Source organism: Anabrus simplex, chromosome 1 (genome assembly GCF_040414725.1).
Source record: "Anabrus simplex isolate iqAnaSimp1 chromosome 1, ASM4041472v1, whole genome shotgun sequence".
NCBI classification, from domain to species: domain Eukaryota; kingdom Metazoa; phylum Arthropoda; class Insecta; order Orthoptera; family Tettigoniidae; genus Anabrus; species Anabrus simplex.
In genome coordinates this window covers 484,768,238-484,788,858 of record NC_090265.1, presented here as the reverse complement: position 1 = coordinate 484,788,858, position 20,621 = coordinate 484,768,238, and the positions used below count along the sequence as shown (strand labels likewise).

The 20,621-nt window shown below is 43.7% G+C and overlaps 1 protein-coding gene across 1 annotated transcript in view; it reads left to right on the top strand.

The window, feature by feature from the left end:
- The first annotated feature begins 325 nt into the window (after window positions 1-325).
- The window catches only part of js (jiangshi), a 418,545-nt gene continuing 398,249 nt past the window's right edge, over window positions 326-20,621 (top strand). Inside the window, exon 1 of the mRNA XM_067144712.2 lies at window positions 326-478. The gene's annotated coding sequence lies outside the window, so the exon portion shown is untranslated. The remainder of the gene's footprint in view (window positions 479-20,621) is intronic.

The window sequence follows — 20,621 nt, the reverse complement described above, 5'->3', positions numbered from 1 at the left end:
TATCATTATTATTATTATCATCGAAAGGCCTAATAAATTTATCATATTATATGTTATTTTAAAATTATTTCCTAGTAACTGTAATTAGTAGACCCTCCTAATTTCATGTATAATTATTAACCTTGATTTAGTGTAAAAGAGGGCTTTATGGCCAAGCAAAATCGGCAAATTAATTAATTAAATAAATAGGCTACATGTATTCCCGGTAGTAATAATGGACTGGATCGAACCACGCAACTTTTGCCTGCAGGAGGAAAGTTGGATGGAATCCACTCTCCTACCACAGTACTTCAGTACTGATGTCCCGCTCGGCCTGTAGATGACGTCTTGGTGTTAGCGCAGTTCAAACAGGGGAAGACCTATCGGCTGAAGCTTCATTCGTCTTCTGTCTCTCTGGTGAGTGGTATTGGGCTCTGCCGTGTGTTGTGCGTGTACGAGCGGGAGAAAGCGACCAGAATTCTCAGCAGGAAGACACGAGGTTAGTATTATATAACTAATGCTTCTTATTTACAACAATGATATGTCTGATCAAGGGCAAGGTGGAGCAAAGGCCGCCACCAGCTTTCGACCGAACTGCACGGCAAAAATATTAAAATCTTGGTCAAGTTATCCTAAAAAGCGCTCTTCAAAAGTCCAACCCGAAATTGGTTATCAGTTGTTGAATCCGGTTAGAGATATTCATATAAGCCCAATAAAAATAAATAATAATATATTTTTAATTGGCCTTACGAAGCACCGACACAAATAGGTTTTATGGCTACGATTGAATAGGAAAAGGCTAGGAGTGGGAAGAAAGCGGCCGTGGCCTTAATTAAGGTACAGCCCCAGCATTCGCCTAAGGTGAAAATGGGAAACAACGGAAATACATCTTCAAGGCTGGCGACAGTGGGGTTCGAACCCATGTATAGTTACAGCCGCCTGAGCTCAAGAAGGCCCATGACTCAGAGTATGTCCGAGACGTCCACTCCTGTTCAATAGCAACTGCTATCCCTTATTATTATTATTATTATTATTATTATTATTATTATTATTATTATTATTATTATTATTATTATTATTATTGCATGTAGTTCCTGATCCGAAAATGTGTAAGAAAACTTGATCAGAAATTTCCGAAAAATCTGGAATTGCAAGAAATGAGACTCTTCTATTACCGGAAAGGGTTCATACTTTGTGTATTCACTCGACTCCCTTTCAAGAACACGTTCCTGAACAATTCGGAATCAAAGGGAAAATTAAGGGGTTCCAAACAATAAAAAAATATTTTCAAAAATGAGAAGTTTGAATGCAGATAGCTCCTAACCTCTAAGGGGGCTAGAGTACTTTCTGAAACAAAATCCCTACGGATCTCGAAACAAAGGTGATCTTTGGAAAATAAAGGTGAAATTGGAGAGCCCTTTCCATTGTCAAAATGACTTACTTCTCACATTTCCCTAATCTCTTAAAGTGCAAAGACACTCCTTCAATAACATGTTTTTTTTTCTTAGAAAACGGTATTTTCGCTTACCAGGACGAAGTTCAAAGAAAATTTTAAAATGTTCACTCAAGTGAGGAAGAGAGGAACAATGCCATATACTACGAAGTTAAGAAGTATTACAAAAAGTGTTATGTTAGGTGAAAGGGGGATGACAGGTTACCTAGGAGAATAGTAATAGTGAACTCTGTCAAGAAAGGTAAGAGATGTAGGAGACCAAGACGACGATGATTAGAGTCAGTTTCTAATGATTTAAAGAAATATGGTACCAAACGAGGCTACAGAGCTAGTTAAGCAAATTCACAGGGACTGCAGGCTGAACGCTGAAAGGCATAACGGTATATTATGAATAATAATAATAATAATAATAATAATAATAATAATAATAACTAGCGAATGTACCCGTGCTTCGCTACGGTATTCTACATTGTATTCGAATATCGAAGTAAATAGTGTACATGCAGTAAATAAGATTATTTTAAAATTGCATGTCTCTTAGCGTTATCCGAGAAAGAGCATGGGAAGGTCCCAGTACGTTGTTTCCAATGTAAAGTGTTTGTTACGGATTTGTGATATAACGGGAGGCTCACTTGCCTACTGGCATTCAAAATCGAGTTGGGAAGTTTACATTATAATTGCAGGCCCCATTGCCTACTACGCGGACAGAATCTATTTGGGGAGTTTTCGTTAAAATGGCAGCCCCCCCTTTCCTACTTCCAGACAGATTACAGTTGAGGAGTTTCTATTATAATGGCAGGCAATTACCCTACTATCACTCGAAATTGAGTTGAGCAGTTATCATTATAATGCCAGGCCCATTTTCCTACTGCCAGCCAGCTTACTGCCAGTCACACCAAGTTGGTGAGTTTCCATCAAAATAGCAGGCCACTATGCCTAATGCCGGTCACATTTTAGATGAGGACATTTCTTTATAATGGCGGGCACCCTTGCCTACTGCCAAACACAATCGGGTAGGGGAGTTTTAAACAAAACTGCATGCTCACTTGCCTTCTGCAAGTCAAATCGAGAAGTGAACTATTCATTACACTTGTAGGCCTTCCTTACTAATGACAGTTACACAGGAGTCGGAGAAGGAACCCTTTCCTACTGCCAGTCAAAGTCGGTGTTGGGAGTACTGATTACAATAGCAGACCCACCCTTTCTCGATCGCTACAAATCGACATCAGTGAATATATATAGATCGACATACGAAAGTATATGCGTGTTAAAAATATTGAAGACCTTCATTTACAGATTAACTGCTACTAAACGTACGTCATATCGACAAAGGATTATACCATAAGACACGCCGAATTTAGTGGCCTAAATGCCTGGTCCTATGATATGTCTCTATTCTTGGGTAAGATTGAGTTAGAAACGTGGAACAGGGTAAAGTTTTTGTAAGATTATCTCACATTACATTACTTTTCGGATAATTATGTGACAGCTACATACATAGCATTTGGCTCACATATGGCTACTGGGTGGGCCAATTTTCGTGAAGAGTTTGATGATTCTGTATTTCATATAAGTAACTGAAAGTATGAATTATGCATGTGAAAATTCCAAATTGACTTAACATCGATTAATAGAGAAAAATCAAACGTAAAAGGGATACAGATACGGCAAAAAGTCATAAGACCAAGGTTGTAGATCATTCCAAATTGAACGAATATTGTGCAATCCGTTATGTGATAGGAATTTCCGAAGGTCTGCACCATCATTAAAATTGCCTGCATATTTCTATATTCTTCGCGGATAAAAAGTGAAAAATTTAATGATCTAGGATGTTTTCCGTTCGTTACAGGCTAAAACGTATAATTATGTCAAATTTCAATTATCTTCTTTTTCTTATGGCAGATTATGCCGCAATCTGGATTTTGGGCGAGGCGGGTAAAAATTAGGACTTTCAGGAAACTAAACCAAAAATTATGGAGATGGTCATTATTACCCCTTAAACGGAAAGCTGTAAGAAAATTTCGCCAAAATAGTCAGTGTAGAGGCACACAGTCGTTACGATTTGATTTATATAGATAAGGAATCTGCTCCATGTAAAACACCTTTTGGGCTATGTCCGCTGGACATAAGCTGCAAAAGTGACCATTCATGATATCTCCCTTATTAATCCTCCTTACGAAAAAATGCACATGAAGAAAAAGTTTTAGAGGTGGAATTCCATCACGTTTGGTCGATTTCCAGTCAGGTTGGTCTTGTTCTGTATACATTGTGGAAGAGTAAAATCACCATATCGGTTCCCTATAAACCGCCAGTCCATTCCGGAACATGAAATATTATTTACGTTTAAAACCTACCTTTGGACAGGTGGATGCTAAATATAAATTTTGGTTCGAATGTCTTCAGTAGTTTTCAAGTTGTAAGGAATACGCTTTACACGCACCCGCTCGTGAGTTAAGTCCGATGGGACTTGTACAGAAAAACGGTCCGTTAATGATGTCTCCCTTATTAGTCCTCGTATCGAAATGATGCACATAAGAAAAAATGTTTAGAAATTAATTTCTACCAAGGCAGGTAGATTTAAATTAACGTTGGTTGTGTATATTTTGTGGAAGTGCAAAATCACTGTTTCGGTTTCGTATAAACCCCCACTCAGTTCAGGGATTTAGAAACAATATTTGCCCTAAAACCTATCAAGGACAGGTGTATTCTAAATATGAGTCTTGGTGGAAATACATCCAGTAGTTTGTAGCACTCGCGTACATACGGCGTCATTAAGGAAGAAAATAATACAGTTAAGAAAGTTGAAAGTAATAGAAAATGGATTATAACTGAGGACAGTCGGATAACGACAAATATGTAAATGCCAAGTTAATGTATTAGAAAATCAAATGCCCCTCAATAAATTATGCTAGTGTGAGTTATGGATATAATAAAGCGGTAACAGAGGAGAAATTTAGGTCCAGTGATTCCTAGGTAAACAAATAATAAGAAGATGACTAATGGTGTTATTACTTAATCTATTCGAGGGCGGTTATAATATCCAACGATATTCCGCCAATATCCCGCAGATAGGCCGATTGACGCCTCTCTTGCCTTCTACCCAAGGAACAACCACGAATTTAAAAGCATGATGAGGAAAATGGCAATACGTTACTTCCCTGCCGGCATGCAGTCAGAGACGTTGCCATGGTAACCTGTAGGTTCGTTGTCGGTCTGTCGGTCATTCAATGCAGAGCATGATACCAGCGGAAAATTGTAAATTTCTCCGTCATGTGAAGAGTAAGGTAAATTGTGAACATAACGAAAGTTGTTTATAATGAAGAGACGTTTCACGTACGTTAAACGAAGTTTACAGAAAATCAATAGTATAAGAGAAAATGGGGGAAAACCATTCTGGCTTTCCTATAAACCCCCCGTCTGTTGAAGGATTTTAAAGTGATATGCATATTGAAAACTTCCCCGGTATGAGTATACTCTAAATATGAAGTTTGGTTGAGATCTATTCAGCCGTTTCGACGTGATTGTGGAAAAACCATTGTGGTTTTCCTATAAACCCCCAGTCTGTTCAAAGATTTTAAAATGATATGCATATCAAAACCTTCCCCGGGATGAGTATACTCTAAATATGAAGTTTGGTTGAGATCTATCCAGCCGTTTCGACGTGATGGTGGAAAAACCATTCTGGTTTTCCTATAAACCCCCGTGTATTCAAAGATTTTAAAATGATATGTATATCGAAACCTTCCCCGGGATGAGTATACTCTAAATATGAAGTTTGGTTGAGATCTATCCAGCCGTTTCGACGTGATGGTGGAAAAAACATTCTGGTTTTCCTATAAACCCCCCGTGTATTCAAAGATTTTAAAATGATATGCATATCGAAACCTTCCCCGGGATGAGTATACTCTAAATATGAAGTTTGGTTGAGATCTATCCAGCCGTTTCGACGTGATGGTGGAACAGACAAACAGACAAACAGACAGACAAACAGACAAACAGACAAACAAACAGACACGAAACGTAAAAACCACCGATTCGGTCTTAAGTTGACCTAAAACGGATAAATATCTGAAAAATTGGCAAAACAAAAGAAATTACAGACAGCGGACCCCCTACAATTTTATTTATATAGATAATAATAATACCGGGCGAGTTGGCCGTGCGCGTAGGGGCGCGCGGCTGTAAGCTTGCATCCGGGAGATAGTAGGTTCGAATCCCACTATCGGCAGCCCTGAAGATGGTTTTCCGTGGTTTCCCATTTTCACACCAGGCAAAAGCTGGGGCTGTACCTTAATTAAGGCCACGGCCGCTTCCTTCCAACTCCTAGGCCTTTCCTATCCCATCGTCGCCATAAGACCTATCTGTGTCGGTGCGACGTAAAGCCCCTAGCAATAATAATAATAATAATAATAATAATAATAATAATAATAATAATAAACGTTTCACGTCCCACTAGCTACTTTTACTGTTTTCGAAGACGGCGAAGTGCCGGATTTTGTCCCACGGGAATCCCTTTAAGTGCCGGTAAATGTGCTGGTACGCTGTTGATGTGTTCTAATACCTTCAAATACTAGTGGTTTTACTCGGGGTTGAACCCGCCAACTTGGGCTCGGAAAGCTAGCGCTCTACTGTGTGAGCCACCCAACCAGGTGGGCTACGTGCATTCACACTTGCAGCTTCCTAGGTCTTGTAATGTTTCAAATATATTTTTGTTCGGATATAGATCAGAGGAACTGGCTATTTTACAGTAGATGATGATGATGATGATGATGATGATGATGATGATGATGATGATGATGACGACGACCGCTTCCTTCCCTATGATCATTAGAATTCATCATAGGTAGGGCCCCATCCTCATAGGTTACTTATACGGTGTCGACTCGAAAGACCTGTACTAGGCCTCTTCGGAGGCCACACGCAATTAATTAATTATCATCATCATCATAATCATCTTTCTTTCTTAATCGCTTAACCCTCCAAGGTTGGATTTTCCGAGAGGGATCTCACCTCTGCCGCCTCAAGGGCAGTGTAGTAGAGCGTGAGACTTTGGTCCGGGGATACAACTGGGAAGGAGGACCAGTGCATCGCCCAGGCAGCCTCTCCTGCTATGCTGAATCGGGGCCTTGTAGGGGATGGGAAGATTGGAAGGGATAGACAAGGAAGAGGGAAGGAAGCGGCCGTGGCCTTAAGTTAGGTACCATCCCGGCATTTGCCTGCAAGAGAAGTAGGGAAACCACGTAAAACCACTTCGAGAATGGCTGAGGTGGGAATCGACCCCCCCCCCCCCCCTACTGAGTTGGCTTCCCGAGACTGAGTGGATCCCGTTCCAATCCTCGTACCACTTTTTCAAATTTCGTGGCAGAGCCGGGGGGGGGGGGGGTTGGCAGCTAATTACACTAACCACTACACCACGGAGGCGAACATTATTATTATTATTATTATTATTATTATTATTATTATTATTATTTGCGTTTAGGTCCACCCAAAGTACTTAGAGGCGGGTTTCTTTTTGCTTTCTTTGTGCCCATATTACAATGACTCTTTTCCCTTTAGCCCCAAGTCGTTATGGTCGTTTCCTTCAGTGTGTCCTCTTGGTCAACTTGCCCGTTGTGAATTTTGGATCTGCTCTGTTCTGGATGCATTATTATGCGATTCCTGTCAATTTTTTAATTCACAGATTCATTTCATAGTGTCTGTTCCCATGGAACTCGACTATTTGTTGTGATGTGTCCGTAAAACTTTAACCCGCATCTTCTAATATACCCGTATTTTATGTGTTTTTGCCTGTAATGTTCGCTTGCGAGTTTTTGGCCTCAAATTTTCCGTTCTTTTTGACGTGACATCTTTCAACTCAGCCATCAAGTTCGGAAAGCGATTCTTACGAATTTTTGTTCTCGGTTCCGTGGCAATTACAAGCAGTACGTGCAATGCAAATGTATCATTGCATAGGTCGGTCTTTGTAGTAAATGCTTCTGAGATACGTTATCGACAGAGCGAGTGGCTGGCCGGTTTAATTCACGTAGCTCTCGGCTTGCTTTCGGGAGATAGTGGGTTCGAACCCTACTGTCGGCAACCTTCAAGATGGTTTTCGTTGTTTCCCATTTTCACACCGGGCAAATGCTGGAGCTCTACCTTAATTAAGGCCACGGCCGCTTCCTTCAGACTCCTAGCCCTTTCCTATCCGATCGTCGCCGCAAGACCTATCTCTGTCGGATCGACGTAAAGCAAATTGTAAAAATTCCTTCCCACTCCTACCCCTTTCCTATCACATCGTCGCCATAAGACGTATCTCTGTCGGTGCGACGTAAAGCTAATTATAAATCATTAGCATCAGCGCCAGCGCCAACCTTGCCAGTTCTGTACACCTCAAAACATAAAGTTGGCTATTATCTTTAGAGATAAGTCTCTCGCCTAGAATTTCATGTTTCTCATCTTTAACCTTTTCATAGCTTACAAATATTTCTCTCGCTAGTAAGAATACTACCCATCTTGAAGTTCCTAAACTGCCACTACAATAAACACTCCAGTTCCATGCGAAAATTTCCACCGAGGGAGTCGGCCGTGCGGTTAGTGTCGTGTAGCTGTGAGCTTGTATTCGAGAGATGGTGGGTTTGAATCCCACCATCGAAAGCTCTGAAGATGGTTTTCCGTGGTTTCCCATCCTTAATTAAGGCCACGGCCAAAACCTTCCCAATCCAAGCCTGTTCCCACCCCTAGGCTACTTCAGCGAAAACCTTCGATGTGTTAGTATGACGTTAAACACTATTTTAAAAACTAGCGCATCCATAATATCACTTCTCAACCAGGATCAGCTCCTATTACAATGTAGGCTATATATATTACATTATTTAATCCTGTTTTCTTTACAATACTTCTACAATTCAGCACTAAAAATTTCACCAAGTAAGCTTGACTTCCTGCTTCCTATAACTTATTGTCATCACAGCATCCTACTTCACCCCGTATCCCGGAATGCACCTCTCTGTTATCCGTCTACCCCTGTGGGGGGAACTCAGGCGAAGAATACACCCACGTTATCCCCTGCCTGTCGTAAGAGGCGACTAAAAGGGGTGACCCAAGGGTGATGACATTACAACCATGAGAATATTTGTGATTAGTACCATTACGTGCGGAACACCATGGGTCGACGTTACTTGCGACTAGTACCAACTTGCGATAAAAACTATGGGTCTACGTTACATAGGAGCAGTACCATTATGTGCGAAACACTACGGGTCTGTAGTGTTGCCAACTTAGCGGATTTTCCGCTAAATTTGGTGGAATTAGAAGACTGTCGGCGGAGAGCGGACAGCGGAATTTTTGGCGGAATTCTAGATTTATTATAGCGGATTTTAGTGTTTTATCCATTTTAAGTTCTTTTTTAATGTGTACTCCAGTCTGTCTCTGAGCTATTCTGTATTTCTTGTCAGGAGCTAGCAGTCACATGAGGAAAACATATTTGGATTTGATGTTAAGGAATCATGGTATCACAAACTTCTAATGCGTGGGGAAAGGGTACTTATATCTTAGTTGACGAATGACGACAGATAATTAACAAGTGAGAGAGTAGAATTTATATTTATGCTATGAAGGAAGACCGTTAAATACATTGGCCTTTACTATGTGTGGCTGTTGAGGTATGGGATTCACCTAGTTCGTACCCGGCACTGAAACGCCTACAAGTTTTAGCTCGGTGGCTCGGGGTTAATCCCAGTGAAACTCACAGATCAGGTGAGTGCAGACATTTACTTTTATTATTATTATTATTATTATTATTATTATTATTATTATTATTATTATTATTATTATTATTATTATTATTTTGCTCGTTTTATTACTCATTATTTGATATCGGACTTCTTGGCGGAATTTTAGCGGATTCTAAGTAGTATTTAGCGGATTTTGAAAATATAAGTTGGCAACACTGCGGGTCTGGGCCTTGTTTGTGATAATGGTCATCGTGTGCATTCTACAGGTCGGTTCCACTGTGTTCAGAATGGGTCTGCGTCACCTATGAACAGTACCACTTTATGAGAAACACCATGGGTCTACGTTGTCTGTGATTACTGTAGTGCCACTAAGTGAGAAACTCCACGGGTTTGTCTGGCGCCCGTGATTAGCATCACTATGTGAAAAAAACCATGGGTCTGCTTTACCTGAGAGTAGTAGTACCATTATGCGAGGAACACCATGAGTCTACGTGGCCCGTGATTAGTTCCACAAAGTGAGGAACACCACGGGTCTGCGTTGCTTGTGAGTAGTACCCTTATGTGTCAACAACCATAGGTTTGTGTTACCTGTGAGTGGTGTCATTGTGTGTGACATACCATGCGTCTACATTTCCTGTGATTAGTGCCTCTGTAGGAGGAACATCATGAGTCTACGTTACCTGTGATTAGTACCACTGTAGGAGGAACACCATGAGTCTACATTTCCTGTGATTAGTACCACTGTAGGAGGAACACCATGAGTCTACATTTCCTGTGATTAGTACCACTGTAGGAGGAACACCATGAGTCTACGTTACCTGTGATATAGACCGCTGTAGGAGGAACACCATGAGTCTACGTTACCTGTGATTAGTACCACTGTAGGAGGAACACCATGAGTCTACGTTACCTGTGATTAGTACCACTGTAGGAGGAACACCATGAGTCTACATTTCCTGTGATTAGTACCACTGTAGGAGGAACACCATGAGTCTACATTTCCTGTGATATAGACCGCTGTAGGAGGAACACCATGAGTCTACATTTCCTGTGATTAGTACCACTGTAGGAGGAACACCATGAGTCTACATTTCCTGTGATTAGTACCACTGTAGGAGGAACTCCATGAGTCTACGTTACCTGTGATATAGACCACTGTAGGAGGAACACCATGATTCTGCTTTACCAGTGATTAGGACCATTATGAGGGGCCGGTGACCTGGATTTTGGACCCCTTTAGACAATTAGCATCATCCCAGTTATTAAGGGATTATGAATTGGATCCACTGATTGTTTGTTTCACGATCATTATTTTATCACCATTCGTTTTATATTCTAGTCAGTGGATACTTTTTATGTTTTAATTTTAATTTTGTTGCACCTCGTGCCATTAGGAACCGATGACTAGAGCCCTGCACGGATGTTAGGGTCTTGACGGATACAAACTGAATGGCAGTGCGGATAATTTTGCTGATAATTTCTAAAAAATTAAGTTGATTAATTTTCACTCAGGTATAGCCTACTCTTACTTTTGGTTGTGGTTAGGCGACCCTTGACAGTGGCATGGAAGAATGGTGCATTGAGTCCATAAAGCTGTAATTCTGAACGTAGCCTAACTGGCTCCTGTCCGCAATTAATGGAAGGAAGGAACAAAAGACAATACGTTGATAGTTGTCGCAAGAGAAAATCCCTCCTAAACCTGTGAATGTGGGTGGTCTGGTGCCAGGTATCAGGCCTGTTGTGTTAAATATTAACAGATCTATCCGTTTCAATACCGTGGGTGTAACATATTGTAGTTAAATATTTACAATATCCGCGGATAACCGTTCGCGGAGGCGGATAACCATTCGCGGATGCGGTGTGCATGAAGGAAGTGCGGATGCGGAGCGGATGCAGATCATATTTTCTGTATCCGCGCTGGGCTCTACCGATGACCTAGCCGTTAGGCCCCTTAAAACAACAACAACCATCATCATCATATTATCCTTCTAAACAAACCCCATAACTTATAAGTACCATTGTGGTTCCAGTGAAGGCCATACCGGGCGAGTTGGCCGTGCGTGTAGAGGCGCGCGGCTGTGAGCTTGCATCCGGGAGATAGTAGGTTCGAATCCCACTATCGGCAGCCCTGAAGATGGTTTTCCGTGGTTTCCCATTTTCACACCAGGCAAATGCTGAGGATGTACCTTAATTAAGGCCACGGCCACTTCCTTCCAACTCCTAGGCCTTTCCTATCCCATCGTCGCCATAAGATCTATCTGTGTCGGTGCGACGTAAAGCCCCTAGCAAAAAAAAAGTGAAGGCCATCTGAACGTAGATCCCTATCTCCTATCCCACTCAATAGGATTTACAAATCTCGCTCCCAATTTTCAACTTGTCCACTCCATAGACTAGTTTAAATCCCCGATCACCCTCCAGGCTGTATCCCTTCTACACAGTATACCACTGATAACAATATCTGCTTCCTTAAATTTCTCCCGTGCTGTCGTAACTAGATCACACACATCTCCAACACTGTGTTAGTACCTATTCCTGCTTGCCTTACGTTATTGGTACCCTCCTTCCCTTCTATTTTCCTCAATATCTGCTTTAACCTAGTTCCTGGGTAACACTCTGCCCTGCTTCTTTTTCCTCCTCACACTTTTTCCACATGTCCAACAACTGAGTCGCCCGTGACCAGATCTTCAATCTCATTAGATCGCCTCCTCTCCTGGTCTCCCTTAACTTATCTGATGCCTGCAGAACCTACTTCCTCCTTTTCTACCTCCCTCTTCCTATCCTCTCTACGTTTCCCTTTCCTACCGTTCACTTTCCTCTTGCCTCGCACCATCTCTGCAATACTTCCCTGCTATCCATCTTCTTTCTACGGTGACTCATACCGATTCCTCGCGGATACCTCTCCTGGGCTCACTCCCTGACGAAAATACTTCGCCGTCATTTTCCTTCCCCTTAAAATATTAACCCACCTTGCCTTCCACAACATCTCCCCTTCCTTCTTCTCCCTTTTGTCTACTTACCGTATCCTGTGCATTGACTGAGGGAGGCGTACCTTCATTCCTGTCCTCCGTTACAAGCCTAATTATCTCCCTCAAACTCTCTATCTCTCCCCTCATCTTTAATTCCTACTCACAATTACAGTGCCTACACTTGTCTCTTGAGCGAAATAACAATTATGGTAATATCAAAAGAAATAAAATAGCATATTCTATTAATAGAAGTATATATGTCAAAGGAAATAAATATTGTATACTACACAGAGATATCACACAAGCAAGAAAATGACTACATTACAATTATTCTGTTTGGACCTATCCTAAGTATAAAATTCTAGGCTGTGTAATAACACTAAAAACCTAATAGGGCCTATATATTATTATTATTATTATTATTATTATTATTATTATTATTATTATTATTATTATTATTATCTTTACATCATGAGCATTTGGTAAACAATGACTTATGATATCTTTGTTATGTTCATTTCATCAAGGTAGTTATAGTTTATGTGGACCCACCATCGTGGTTTATAAATTAATTCTTCAACTAGCTGGCCCGGGTTCGGTTGCCGACCCTGTCAAGTATGTAAGACTGGTTTGATACACTCAGCTTCGTGATTATGTACAGGAGTGTGTTAAAAATCCCACTATTGGTCATCCTAAAAATTCGCCGTAGTTTTCCACTTCGACTTAAGGTCGGACGCACTTTCGGGGTGGTGCGTAACTTACTGTAGAGGCCACATTTTCTGTCTCGGCCTTAAGATGCTTACCGTTTGAAAAATGATGGTATGCATCTTCGTCTGTAATAGTAATAATTTGCTGACTAGCACAGTTCAGAATAATGAAAAAATTACTCGTTAATACCGACACCTCATTCATGCAGGTAAAACTTGACTCTCACAAAGGACATAGTGCTGATTGCCAAGATTGCCCAGCGATCAACAACAACAACAACAACAGTATTTTGTTTCGAATGTCTTGACACTAGCCGTATCAGGGCTGTTCAGTTTCAATAAAATTGCTTCCTGGTTCTCGGATACCCTTCACAGCCACTGCAGTAATGTGATGAAGACGACAGCGAGCTGCCAAACCTTCATGACGTAAGGTATGAACACCTTGCCTCATCGAGAAATAAATTTACGTGTGCTCCTTGTTTACAGTGCGTTAAATCATTATCATATTCTTATATAACAAGCAAGTTCAAGGCCCTTCCACATTCCTGGCATTCAAAATGTTATTAGAAAGAAGAAAGTCTGTGTTGTACCCATAGAGCGATGTTAAATTATACTCACCGCACTCGAATCGAGATCAGATCTGGATTTATAATCTTTTAATTCGAAAAAATCTAAGTCGCGTTGTTGGAACTATTTTCTTTGAGAGTGGTCAATTATATAAACTTTATCAGCCAAGTAAAGTAAGCAATACCAAAGTCATTCTGCATACCTGATTAGTAACAAAGATATAGAAAGTACACAGTGACTTGCAAATTTTCGAAGTTTGGTTCAATATGCTTTAATGAAATGGAGCTGTTTGTTTTACGTCGCATCGACACTGACCGGTCTTACGGCGACGGTGGAATAGGAAAAGGCTAGAAGTGGGAAGGAAGCGACCGTGGCCTTAATTAAGATACAGCCTTATGTGAATGGGAAACCACAGGAAGCCATATTTCAGGGCTGCTGACAGTGGATTTCGAACCCACCATCTCCCAAATGCAAGCTCACAGCTACGTGACCCTAATCACATGGCAAACTTGTTCGCTACAAAGAAATAGACAACTCTTTAAAGTGCATTATTAATAATAATATGTAATTCTCCGTGATTATTAGCAAAACATTTACACTCTCCTCACTTTGTGGGGTGGGATGGAAGAAACCATTATTATTAATTTCCCGTTCTTTTTTTCGGCTTGTCTAAAATTAGTTTATTGTAAATGATAGGTACGCGGATAAATTATAAAATTTTTATTAATAATCTAATATAAATAAGTCGTTGTATGTACGTATTGTTTCTAATAAAACAGCGTCTGTTTCATTACTTTAATTTATTACAGGATGATTCAGTACGTAATTACATAGACGCATAATTCTAATCAAGCATGAATGGCATCACTCACTAATTGCTGTCTATTTACAAGTCTCTCTTCTTTCAGTCCAGTAGGTGGTCCGGCCCGTTGCTAGTATCTGGGGACGGCTATAATCCCTACTTTCACTTCACCTCATACAGCAACTGTGTGTAGATCACAGGGCTACGGGCTACACAACACACGATGACTATTCCTTGGTTCGACTCCAGAGACAACCAGTAATTCACACAGTCACGTGCAGTGAATAACTAAACAGAAACAGCACCCAACAGCAGGACGACACAACAGCGAATATTAACACAGGTCCAATTTCTCTCACAGTCACGATAGAGGCTTCCCTCCCTGATTCGCGGCGATGCTCAGTCCACAGACACGCACACACAGTACTCTCAGGTAGTACATAGTATTCCGTACCGAATGCCGTCTTCAATGCACCTACTCTCTGGACACTCCGATACCAACAACCTCGATGGGACATAAAGGGAATAGTTACAAGTAAGCTCTGGGAAAGCATTCTTTCTGATTATATTGGACACGTTTGCGAAATTACAAACTGGTTTAGGAAAGTTACTCCAGTGAAGCTCAGCTTGAAGGATTCCAGCAAGATATAGCAGATATTTTAGATTCAGGAGGTGGACTGTATCGCTATTGACCTATCCAAGGCTTTTGATAGGGTACATCGTCAGAAATTACTGACGAAAATGAGGGCTATTGGACTAGACAAAAGAATGGTTGAATGAGTGGTTACTGGTTACATTTATAGAAAACAGAACTCGGAGAAATGGATTAGGTGAAGCGTTATCTGATCCTGTAATAATTAAGAGAGGGGGGGGGGGTAGGCGCAGGGCAGTATGATTGGACCTTTATGTTTTCTTGTATGTATAAATTATATGAGTAACGAAATGGAGTCAGACATAAGGCTATTTGCAGAGTGTATAGAGCAGAAATGAGTTGCAGGATTGTGAGCGATTGCAGAATTAAAGAATGTTGCGAGATGGACAACAGACGATGGTATGAATGTAAATGGGATGGAAAGTCAATTTGTATATTTTACCAAGAGGAAAAGTCTTCTCATTTTTAATTATTGTGTTGATGGGGTGATAATACCTCATGGGAACACTGTAAGTACATAGGTGTTAATATAAGGAATGTTCTTTATTGGGGAAATCATATTAACGAGGTTGTTGAGAAAGGTTACTGTTCTCTACAAATGGTGATGAGAGTATTTAGGGATTGTAATAAGGATGTGAAGGAGAGTGCGAATAAGTCTCTGGCAAGATCGCAGTTAGAATATGGATCCAGTGTATGGGGCCATCACTAGGACTACTTGATATAATAACTGAAAAAAAAAAAAAAATCAAATGAATGCAGCTCGGTTTGTTCTGGGTGATTTCATACAGAGAAGAAGTATTACAAAAATGTTGCAAACTTTGGGCTGGGAAGACATGGGAATAAGGAGAAGAGATGCTCGACTATGTGGTATGTTTCAAGTTGTCAGTAGAGAGTTGGGGTGGAATGATATACGTAGACCAATAAGCTCGAGTGGATCTTTCAAAAGTAGAAAAATCATAGCATGAAGTTACATTTGGAATTCAAAAGGACAAATTGGGGAAAATATCTATTTATAGGACGAGGAGTAAGGGGTTGGAATAAATTATCAAGGAAAATGTTCGATAAATTTCCAAGTTCTTTCATAATGTTTAAGAAAGATCTAGGTAAACAATTGATAGGGAATCTGCCACCTGGGCGACAGCCCTAAGTGCAGATCATTGATTGATTGATTGATTGTTTGATTGATTGATTTGGGACACTAGAGACAGCCAACACCTGTGTCGCCATCAGCCTAGCCCCGAACCTCAACACACTTGAGTCTTACACTGACTCCACCACGGAGTCCGAAACTGACCCCTAGTCCAGCACCAACACTGACTGACTGTCCGCGACTAGCCTCCCTTTTTATAGCTCGGGTGATGTGAACCAGAATATTCACGAGGTGGCTAATGGCGGAACATTCTCGTCGAATAGCAGTTGAGGCATTCACGGCCGGCATTACAAATCACGTCAGCGTTTTCCGGGCTTGTAGGCCGTGGTCCAGGAGCGAGTGAATGTCCCGACGTTTCACCGGAGACTGCGTTCGACATTGTCAAAGGTTTCAACTTACTTCGATAGCAGCGAAGCTCTCAGTGGAATGAAATAGCAGGGACCGTCTTGTTAGTGCAGGCTGGGCCTGCGCCATGAGAATTTTAGCCCGTCGGCCTATTGAGGCCTGGTGCCTTATGGGGGTGCCTTACGGCAAGGTGGGGGGTTGAGAGACTAAGACCTTGGGCCTCACGTAACGGAGACCTTCGGTTTCATAGTTCCCGAGTTCCCTAATGAGGGGGTTCTGGATGTTTTTTTAAGGGGGGCCCCGTAGCCTGCTCCCCCGCCGTGACCATCGACTCAATCTACATGGCCTCCGACATGCTATTAATTTCTAAGAAGAAAAGAGATAGCTGGGTAGAGTGGGAAGTGATACAAGGAGTATCTGCCGGTTTCCGAGTCAGACTCGCTACCACGGCAAAGTTTGTGTTGGTTGGATAGTGTTAAGGTGTAGTATTGAAGGGTCAGGGAAAAACCACATAGGCAGAAAGAAGAAAGAGCCTACATGTAAAACCTGACATCTTTTGATAGCATATGCAAGGATGTGGGCTGGAAAAAGACCAGAGGTTGTGTTAGTTAGGAATAGGTAACATGCACAAAACATAAACCAATTCCTCGCCATTCCATCGTCTGGGGATCAGTCCGTCTGGGCACTGCTGTGACTTAGCGCGGTCCTTGCCGGCTGCGGAGCCATGCGTCGAGTACCACTAGGGCCTGTCGCACGGCTCCACCTCCTTGGGGTACCTCGTACCCAGTCTCCGATCCCGGAGAATGAGGCCAAGCCCGCCGAGGCGGGGGCCTCCTGGAACGGGGTGGGTCATGGCGCCGGGCCTCCTTCCTCTCTGCCCGCGCCATGGCCCGGAAGATAGGGCAACTGCGATGGGAGGCCGGGTGGCACCCCGAGAAGTTGGCGCACACCGACGCCTCCCTAAGTGTTGCGCAGGCCGTGTAGTGGTGATCACCACCACAGCGGTTGCACCTCACCTCGAGCCCACAGCTGACCTGACGGTGGCCCCACCTCAGACAGCGGAAACACTGCAAGAGCTGCTGAGGGGGACGTTTTACTCTCACCTAACTGCCGCTACCCGCTGAGGTCCTCTCCTGGTTGGTTCCTCGGTCGGCTGCTCTCCTGGGAGAAGTCTTGGGTTGCGGCTGGGCGGTTCTCTCCTGATGAGCCAGCGTCGCCTTCTGGTTCCTGGTGCGGCGTCGTCGTCTTCCTTTTCCCTGGGGCTGCTTCTCGGCTGGGGGGGGGGGGGGGAGGCCTCGTCCTGGTGGCCCTCCTCCCGACCTGGTAACCCCGCGGTGACTGGTGGTTCCGCTGCGTTGCCATCTGCTTCTTCTTCCTGGCTGGCGGCTGCGGCGTCGGTCAGTGCTAACACTCGACTGCGTTCCCTGTCCTGTGGGGCGCACATCGAGGTCTGCATCTCGAACGACATGTTGACTGGCAGGGCCTGGACGGCGGCCTCAGCACGCCAAGGGGCGTCCTTGTCCACTGCCGTGCTGCCATCCACCATCACGGGCGCTCTCCTGGTTTGCGCCCGGGTTACAGGCCCCTCCTGATAGGCCTGCGTCTGCGACCACTTCGCCTTGGTAGGTGGTCGACGATCCTGGTTGGCGGCCTTGTTGGTCTGCGTGTACTTCGAGAAGAACAGCTTTCCAACTGGGGTCGCGCCGTCGCGGCGCTCGGGAGCGCTACCGTCGTCCTCGGTCCTTGGCTCCGTCTGCGTGGCTGCATCCTGGTAGCCCGAGACGTCCAGGTGCTCCCTGAGTCCTGGTAGCCGGGAAACCTGGAACTGCTGCGACGCGCGCTCCTCGTAGACCCTGAAGCTGGTTGCGTCGTTAGGGCGAATGATGATCGCCCAGGTAGCAACCACAATGCCGATGATCGGCAGGAGTGGCTCTCCGATGTACTCCGCAGTCGCATTCAGGTTGTCGAATACGTGGAGCGTCCCCTGGTGGTCGTCCTCCTCCAGCCGGTTGAATACCACCATGTCGATCGCGTCTTGTAGCTTCTCGACGGCTCCCTCGTAGTCGTAGTCGACCAATCTCACTGGTAGGGTCGGCTTCTCCATCCTGGTCCTCCTGTAAGAAATCCTGAAACAGAAGAAAGAGCGAGCACTGAAAAGTGCTACAGCTCAGACAATGCTCCTTCGAAAATATACTAATAAGTACAAGTGCCTGGCTGATACTTGAAAAGTACAGAGCGCCTGGCAAGGAGAGAGAGAGAGAGAGAGAGAGAGCGCAGCGAGAGGCACGTATGTCCTTTCACTACGACAGTCAGCTCGTCCTTATCTTCTGACAGACAGACAGACAGACAGACAGACCACGCGTCTCAATGGATATGCGGGCTGGAGCCCGGATCATTTGAGCCATTTTAGCCCTTCGACCTTCCGGTCTTGAGTGCTGCTTTCGACAGATATTAACTAGACTGCATTGATGTGGACGGTGGTGGTACCTTGAACGGAATCGGACTGGTCAGAATATGACCTGCACCCCGAGGGGTGGTTTACATTAGGATGGCCTTGGGTCTCTTATGACGGAGACCCTGTTTCGTAATTTCCAAGAGTGGAGATAAGGGGGTTTGTGTTTGAGCTGAGAGCAGAATAAAATTTCTTTGCGGATTTTTGGATCCTGGGATAAATTTCTTGAATATTGAGGTCGGTGTGGATGTCACGATTCCGTTCAAACCATTGGGCACCTGCGATCATGCGAAGGGCACGATTTTGAAATCTCTGGACTTGTTGCAGGTGCGTTTTGGCTGCGATCCCCCAGGCGGGACTGGCATACTCGAGGATTGGCCGAATGGAGGATTTGTATAACAGGAGTCTGTTTTCCAAGTTAAGCGCATTGTCGGCTTTCATGAGTGGAACAATTTCATGGAGGCGGCGATATGCCTGGGCCGAAATTTTGGCAACATGATGTTTAAATGTTAGTGCTCTGTCAAAGGAAACACCCAGGTACTTAGTAACATCGGACCACCGTTGTAATTCCACCCCATTATATAGTGCAGAATACGGTACGTTGCTCGCCTATTGGTCTGCCATGCTGGGGGGGGGGGGGGGGCGGTCGCTGATTGGCTGTTCTTCGGCCAGTGGTTGAAGCGTTAGGGAACCCGGTGCACATCGACCTGCCTTGGCGCAGACAGGCAACTGATCACCCGTTGTTTTTTTTTTTTCTGGTCTACCGCGGCTATCTTGTCCTCTAGGATGTAAAGTTTTCAGGACTGGAAACCAGGCATTATTTACCCATTCAGATTCCTTCTTACGGTTGAAGCTGTTGGTGTGCTTCAGGATTTCAATGGCTTTCCTCTGTAGTCGGGCGTGATAAGAGACAGTAGTTGACAGTATTTCGGTGTCGCTGTACTGTATATCATGGCCTGCTAGCAGTGAGTGTTCAGTGACTGATGATCTATCTGCTTGTCCCACCCGGCTATGTCTGTTATGCTCGTTCAATCGTGCAGCGATGCTGCGTTTGGTAGTGCATATGTATACCTGGCCGCAGCTGCACGGGTTCTTGTGGACACCTGCTGTGGAGAGAGTATGGCGCTTGTCTTTGGCAGACCAAAGCAGTTCCTGGATTTTCTTCGTCGGTCTGTATGTGGTTTTAACCCATGGGACTCCAGTAGCCTCGTTATTCTGTCAGTTATTTTCTCAGTATACGGCAAAAAGGCTTTAGCTGCCGGCCACTCCTCTTCTTTCTTCTTGGTTGTTGGACGTCTGGGATGGAGTGCTCGCTGGATATCTTTATGACTGTACTCATTAGCGAGCAGGGCCCTGTTGAGGTGGCTGAGTTCCTCGTTTAAGTGCTGAGGTTGACAAATTCTCTTAGAACGGTCGGCTAGCGCCTTAATCGCTCCGTATTTTTGTCGTGGGTGGTGGTTGGACCTCTTCTGAAGATAGGGGTCTATGTAGGTCGGCTTGCGGTATTCTGCGTGTCCCAACTTTAAATCGGCAGTTTTCATTACCAGAACATCGAGGAAAGGGAGCCTTCCCTCGGTTTCAGTCCCCGTAGTGTACCGAATATTGGTGTTAGCACTATTCAGATGCTGTAGAAACAGCTATAATTGTTCCTTTCCGTGGCTCTAGTTCACAAAGGTGTCATCTGCGAAGCGCAGCCACACCTTAGGTTTCAGTGGTGCGGTCTCCAGTGCTGTTTCTTCGAACTTTTCCATAAATAAATTTGCTATCACCGGACTCAGAGGACTGCCCATGGCGACACCGTCCACTTGTTCATAGAAATTGTCATTCCACAGGAAA